Raw genomic sequence first — 7,738 nt, 5'->3', positions numbered from 1 at the left:
CGCTCCAGGACAGTGCAAATGTCGGCTGTTATCCATGGAGTAAGCAGACATTTAGACACGAGGGCCCCACCCATATCCGCACGTCCGTGCACCGCAATGTCGACGACGCAGCAGAGCAAGATTACAAAGACCATCGCTGACGCCGCAGTCATAACCGGCCTCGTCGCCGGTATCGGCTGGGTTGGGCGCAAGGTCTTACGCGAGGACTTTACCAAAGACCCCTCCGCGAACGCCATGAACTATGCAAAAATGACTGCCGCCGTTGCAGGTGCTGTCGCTTTGAAGGGTTACCTCGAGGACCAGAAGATCCTGGCCATGTAGTAGTGTACTGTGGCACATGTGTAGGCCATGTATTAGACTCGTGTACGTTTCACGTGCGTACACACAGCACGTGAAAGTGTGCAAAGCACACACACACTACTCGATGGCCTCTATCGCGATTTTGGTTGGCGGCGCCGTCCTAAACGCTACTGCATTCGTTGGTGGCAACTACCTCGCAAAGTTCTTGTCGAACGATGAGAGCCCTGCCTTAGCTGAGAAGGAGAAGCACGACAAGGCCCTAGAGAAATACCAACAAGACTATGGACGCTACCAACAGCGGGGACAAAAAATCCTCGATTGGCAAGCTCAAAGTCGCGAGAGAGGGTCCCTCGCAAAGCAAAACTTCACTGACACTGACTACGCGCTCAAACTCTACAACCAGACCCGGCCAAAACAATCCCTGGAGTCGATGCGGGCTCCTGAGCTGCCCGACTACTACAACCCCAGCAAAACGCAGAAAAACGCCGAGTTGGCGCACATTGGCGCCGGCGCTCTCGCCATCGGCTACGCAGCCAGCCGCTTGCTGTGATGTAGCTGCCGTTCCGGCGCTGCGTCTAGGCGGCCTTTTTTCATGCTGCGCATACGCGCATGCGTATACATACGCGTATACGCATAAGATGATTGCAGACCGGCCTCAGAAAGACCACCTCGGCACTGCCCGAGCAGACGGCAACCGCCTGTTGGAGACCGATACATGCGTTGCAACGCATCGCGATACCCACGTAATGGCGGCGAAGCGCATGTCCGACGAAGAACTCGATGCGTTCCTTCGTCCTATATACTACTTCCAGGGAGTGACCGCTCTGCATGCCAAACTTTTCAAGGGCTCAGCCTCCATAGATCGAGTGCGCAAGTGGGTAAGCTCGCAGCCCGTCGGGGGCTACACACAGACACCCCCTCCTCCGACTACCTACGCCCACTTCTCGGAGCAGATACCAAACCGTATCCACCAGTCGGACCTGCTATTCTTGCCAACCGACCGCGGGTACAAGTATGCCCTGACTGTCGTTGACGTTGCTTCACGATATAAAGCCGCCCGCCCACTGAGGGCTAAGAGCGCGGCCGCCGTCTCCCGCGAACTCGCTGGCATCTATGCAGAGGGACCTCTCACATGGCCTAAAGTCCTCATGGTTGATGACGGCACGGAGTTCAAGGGTGCTACCACAAAGCTCCTAACAGACCACGGGGTGGAGGTCCGACGGGCTGAGCCAGGGCACCACAGGAGCCAAGCTTTCGCCGAGTCTTTCCATCGCTGGCTGGCACAGCGCCTATTTCGTGCGCAGTACTCGAAGGAGCTTGCATCAGGCGAAACAAACCGCGAGTGGGTTACCGCTTTGCCAATCGTCATCTCGGACATAAACGCAACGAAGACTCGCATGACTGGCTTTGCGCCTAAAGACGCCATAAAGCTGAGGCGCGTGCCTCTCAAAACCGAAAAGCGTCACTCTAGCGTGATCAGCGCTTGTGCCTCCTATTGCAGCTAAGGCACATGAGTCTGACATTCCACTTGTAGTGACCCTGACTGTCGTCCAGCCGGTCGATACTGAAGCATTGGGGATGACTCTTGGTGTACCCCTGAAGCAGAAGCTGAGTGCCACAGACCGTGCACTTCTTTTCCGCGTCAGCAATCATGCCGAGTACGTGGTCTACCGTCAGAACGTGGCGCGGTCCCGTGTACTTTGTGCGACCCTTTTGCCTGTCGTCTATAGCGTATCGCTTGATTCGCGCTATAATGAGCTCTTCACTGGGCGTAGCTTGCAGTCCTGTGGGAACCAAGGCGCCGGGGGTGTTATCGGGGGGATCACGCGGACTATCTGGTCGGCGCGCCGCACGCGGGAGATGCCGGTGTATACAGCAATCGTGATCCAGCCCTCTAAGCTGTGGTCTATGATAAACAAACGTCTTGGAGTCTGGATAGTCTTGCCCTGCACCCGGTGGACTGTCCCCCAGCCCGCGTATTTCCACTCGAGGGGAAGCCCGTTAAGGGCCGCGTCGAGGGGAACCTCGACTACCGTGCCTTTGTACGCGTCGACCTTCTCACCCCTTTTGCCTGGCACGGGCACCGGCCGCCCTTGCTTGCGATAACGATGCGCGACGCTAGGACCGGGGTCGAAGCGGATGGTTGCTGGCAATCGGGGGTAGTTTTTCCTGGTGCTCTACCAATCGCTGCTGGACAAGGGCCCCCATCTTGTTGGTCGAGCACACCCACATATCGCTTGGGTGGGCCTGCTCGATCGCCGCGTCGAACGCCACCCCATCCCACTCTTCTCCAAACACCTCAAACTGTTGGGAATCTGGCTGACACCAAATCCGGCCCTTTATGTCGTGGAGCCTGGAGGAGGGCGCGGCAGAGCCGCAGTCGCATGTACTGTACGGCTTTCCGCAGTCTTCACACCGGCAGCGGTAGTCAGACTCGAACCAGCGGATGTTCCCTTGTGCCCACTCCTTGAGCATATCGTGAGGCCCCTCTTTATCTCCCCAGGGCGGGGCCTGCCCATAGTCGCCACAACACACTACCTGACACGGCCGCGTGGCGATGGCGCGTAGCACCCCAGTCTGTACCTTACAGCACTCGTCAATGATGAGTACTTCTGCGAGGGGGTCGAGTTTGTGCCCCAGCTCGGAAGGTCTCCACTCCTCTATAGGCTTCTCCGCTGGTATGCAGAGGTAGTGGTGGTAGGTTTGAGCCTTCACCGCGAGGCGCGGGTTGTTGCGATGGTCGTGGGCGAGGTCGTTCTTGGGAGTGAGCACCACAACGTTGCGGCCGCGGAACATGCTCACCGCCCACTCGGTCTTCCCCGATCCTCCTTGGCCGGCTAGATACATTTTTGCGGAGGTTGCGGCCACTAGATCGTACGGCAGACTCGGCGCAGTGCTTGGCCCCCTAGCCAAGCTCCCCGACTTCTTCGGACCCCAAGCCGCTTCGGGTCGTCACTCGTACCCAGGCTTCTTGTGGCGCCACTCTCCATACCTCGGGTTTTGCTCCACGAGCTTTACACCACTGGGCACCGCCTTTGCGTATATGGCATCTGTGCACACTCGGAGGACGTCTTCGCGAGGGATCCGCCTCAACATTCGTCGCAACGCTATGTTTGTGTACGCCAAGACGAAGGCCCTGATATGGTACTATTGTGAGCGTCGGACACCGTCTTTGTATTGGATCAGATGAGCCCCGTCGGCATGCTCGAAGTTAAGTAAGTGGTCGGTGCCCGCAAGGAGGTTTGTCAGATACGCGGCTTCTTCACGGTCGCGGACTACGATCGAGGACTCGTCGCCATGGCGAGCGCACTTGCCTACGAAACGGACAGCGAAATCTCGACCCTCAGGGTACTGCGAGTCTTCGCCGCCGGGGCGGCACGCGATGGAGTGGGGGAACTTGATGGAGTCCTTTTTTCCGACGCTTCCTCCCGGAAGTGTAGGGGTGGCAGGCCTCAGAGAACTCCCACTCGGTCAGCTGAATGGCCCCGGTTAGTTGAAGAACCTCGCTCAATGGCCGCGATACGATACACGTTCGTAGGGAAGCCGTATTTCCGTACCAAATCAATGGCGTCCGAGGCGCCGCCGGAGAGACTGTCCTCGCATCCTAGGTACGCCGCACGCATGTCGATGTGCGCATGAGGCTGCGCCCCTAAGTTTTCCTTGCTATTCCACACTTTGGACTCAACCTGCGCCGCTCGCCAGACGTCCCTGTATTTAAGAGGCGTTGGCCTGATGTTCTCTCTTTGGGTCCACTTCTTGAAGCGATACCCTATTGCATCGCCCATCGAGTGGGTAGCTTCGGTGTACTCTTGGTAGGCTGGGTGATCATCAGGGAGCCATTGAGGGTCATGTCCAGTCTCGTCTGTAAACGCCCTGTCGATAGCCGATCCGTCCTGTCCCGATCGGTACAGTTTGCCTTCGTGCGTCACTATAAGCATAATTGAACGACCAAACTGGGGGATTGGGAGCAATTCAAGCACCGCGTGAGTAAAACTCAGGTTTAAACGCCACGCCAGCGGCTTCGGATTTACGGCCGTTGTTCCGCGCTCCGTAGGTTGGCGGCCCTCCTCGTTTTCACGGCCCTCAGGCCCTAGCACACGTCCCCGACACCATCGCTAATTAGCCACCTACGCAGGGTGTGTTTTGCGTAGACCTACCCATCTACGCGAAGTGGTCCCGACGTAGATTAATTATTAATCTACGCGAAACGTGTCACCGAAAGTCCCCAGCCTGGAGTGGGGCTGGGAGGCCCGGAGGGGCGATTCGCGCCTCCCACCCGTTTCACTGAAAGCGGGCTGGGAGGCCCGGAGGGGCGATCCGCACCCCCCACTAGTTTCTCTGAAACCCCCCAGTCCCCCCTATTTTTATGTTAATTTTATACATAGATAGTATATAAGTGATGATAGTAATATATTCTTGATAAATCTCCTGATGAGTGGGCAACCACGAAACAGGCTTGTAGAGATGAAACGGTAGTTCGCGTGTTTTTTTTCCTACAAAGCAAGATATATCCCGCTCTACACCTATGTATCGAGCACTATTATATGAACGCCCCACTTTTTAATGTCCAGGGGGGCACCCTTCTGGTTTAAATGGGTAGCATTTAAAAGCCATTATTTTTTGTAGCTCAAAGTAGTCTGCAAACTTTTTAATGACGAATTGTGTTCCCTTTGCATTCCTTTTCACACACTGTCTACAGGTTTTGTTCCATGATCAACAAGTCAGGTACAGCCAAAATCGTTATGATTTTAGTCTCTTCCCTTCTACGATATTAAAGGCTGCTAGAGCTTCTCTCTGTTATGCTAGCCAAACATGGTGCTGCGTTCTGAACTTTTAATACTTGACTGATTCTCTTGATCACGGAGTTACTGTATAAAATTTCTTATTTACATCCTTTTGAATTGGTTTCAGAAAGTCCAGAATTTTTTTCAAAACTACATGTATGATCCCCGGCAATTTGCTGAATAACAAATGGGCCTTAAGATGCAAGAACATAATGGCCAAATATATATTTTTGGAGTTACTATTGAAGGGGCTTTCCCATAATATATTTCTCATAATATTTTTGTTTTGTTACTGACAAGTAAAAAAGAAACGCTCAGCACCCAAACCGCTTCAAACTCATAATAACCTGCTCCTCAAAAACTTTTTGATAAGGCTGATTTACCTTTTATAAGAAACTTTGGATTTACACTACAATTCTTTGGTCAAAATATATTAATTGAGTCATTGGTTTTACAACAATAAGTCATCTACTATTTGACATAATACTTCAACCAAGACGATAAAAAATTATATTTGTGAATTTTTTGTGGGAACGGCTATAATAAGCTTAGTATAAACCTTACCTGCCCTGGAAGAGTGCAAGCTTTGCAAGGGAGTCACATTGAACTGAGTGACAAGCCATTCCACGTTCTACACCACTTGTTACAGAGAATTCGATGAGCCGCAGCCACTTCCCTAAAAAAGATATAGGAGGTTAACTAGGGGTCTGCTTCTCGACAAAAAAAAAAACAACCACATACATTAAAGGTCTATAGTAACATAATCTCCACTTTTGAGTGTCGAGTCATTAAAATATCTCAAACAGTTTGTGTCTGATCAGAAGGTTTACAGAAGCAAAAGTTGCAATAATTCAAAACATGAGAGATCTGAGGAAGAAATGATAAGGACATGTTCATTCTCATAGGCAAAATGCCCTAAATTTTCCTTTTCCTGTTCTTTGCTTATTAAAAGGTTTCAAAAAGCAAAGGGTGTGTTGAAAATTATTTTCTCTTCTTCATGGTCAGTATGGCCAAGTGTGTGAGAAGTCCACAAATATTTCCCTAACAATAAACAAAGAAGCACATGGACTTGCACACACATTTTAAAAGTGCTTCTGTCAATCAATACCACTATCCAGAGTAGATTTTGACGTTTTGATCAACAAGAGTGACACACATAAATGTTTGTGTTTACAAATTATCATCTTTGGTTGTCGTGCTCACAATAAAAGGCGTTTTGTCGTACTGTACTAGCTATACAAAAGTATTGAGTACATATGACCACTTGATGTCAAAGGTTTTAGAATGATTAATCAAATAATCAAGAAAAATGCCAGGAATAAATGGTTAGTCGAGTCAAAACAAACCACCAGATACCAAAGCAGATAAGTTTTCTGCAATCAACCTGGAGCATATACAATATTGCCTGGCAGATTCAACAATGATCAAATGGAGGATTTGAAGTTGATCTCAACTACATGCATGGTCAACTGCCATCTTGTATTTCACTCGTAAGAAAAATTAGAAAAACGCCAATCTTTTCTAGTTCGTCCAAAGAAGCAAATGATTTGTTATTTGACTGCTTCGATTAACACACATAAGTGTTCGTGTTAAAAAGTATGTTTCATGGGAATTATTGCGCTAACATTGTTGTGCTCGACTTGATAAACAAATTCTTATTAAGATCGAATTTGGGTTATTAACAAAGTTCATTGTAAACAAACTCTGAGTAAATCACCGGGGGTCATGCATGACTGCACTTGGGTTTCTTTGAGAGGAGAAGATCACTTCTTCGCAATAATGTTTTGCAGAAGGCTTGAGTTTACATTACACAGTTTTGGCCGGCTATTCATATAGATCTCATCAAGAGAATCTTTGACTTCAGGGTACCGCTCAAATTGCTGAAACTTGCTGAAAACGCTTCAAGATCGAATTAGTTAGTGTATATGGATGTTAGTGTATATCAAAATATAATACCCAAGAAATTATTAGGGAGAAAATTACACAAATGATCAATAGCAATAATATATAAGGTTGTTATCATGAGCACAATTTGCATAATTTGCCTGTCTTTTTCCAATTTTCATCAGAACGTTATCTTGACGTATTAGAAATACGATTTCGAGGTAAAAGATTGTGGTGAACCGGCATTCGCCACCTTGGCGAAGAATGGGGAAGGAATTCACATTTTGCCAAGTGGCGAGCGCTTGTGCACAGAGTTTGTTTTAATACTTTATTGGAATTATTATTTGTTTTTATATACAGTAAGCTTACACTAGCTGTTTTTTACATTAATTTAAGAATTCATAATAAAAATTTGTAATAAAAAAATGTAATAGCAAGACTTACACTGTGGGCTTGCGGGTGCACAAAATCAACGCTTACAAATGTTGGTAAATTTCCCCACTTTCAAACTCATTTTGCTTCCACTGTATTTGATGGCACTTTTGTAAACATTTTACTGCCGATTGGCACGAGCGCTGAAATCAGACCACCAAAGCAGTGCAAATATTGAAACAAATTATATAAACTACACCAGCCACATGCATCTACTAAAGCCAAAAGAACAATTTATTGCAAGTAAGCCTTTATTTTCTGTGTCTCTCAGCTATAAAAAAGTCATCTAAACCTACATACTTTTCAAAGGATGTTTACAAACAATCTTGATCGCCCAG

This window comes from Nematostella vectensis, chromosome 5 (assembly GCF_932526225.1).
Source record: "Nematostella vectensis chromosome 5, jaNemVect1.1, whole genome shotgun sequence".
Classification (NCBI taxonomy): domain Eukaryota; kingdom Metazoa; phylum Cnidaria; class Anthozoa; order Actiniaria; family Edwardsiidae; genus Nematostella; species Nematostella vectensis.
Note: the sequence above shows the minus strand (reverse complement) of the source record.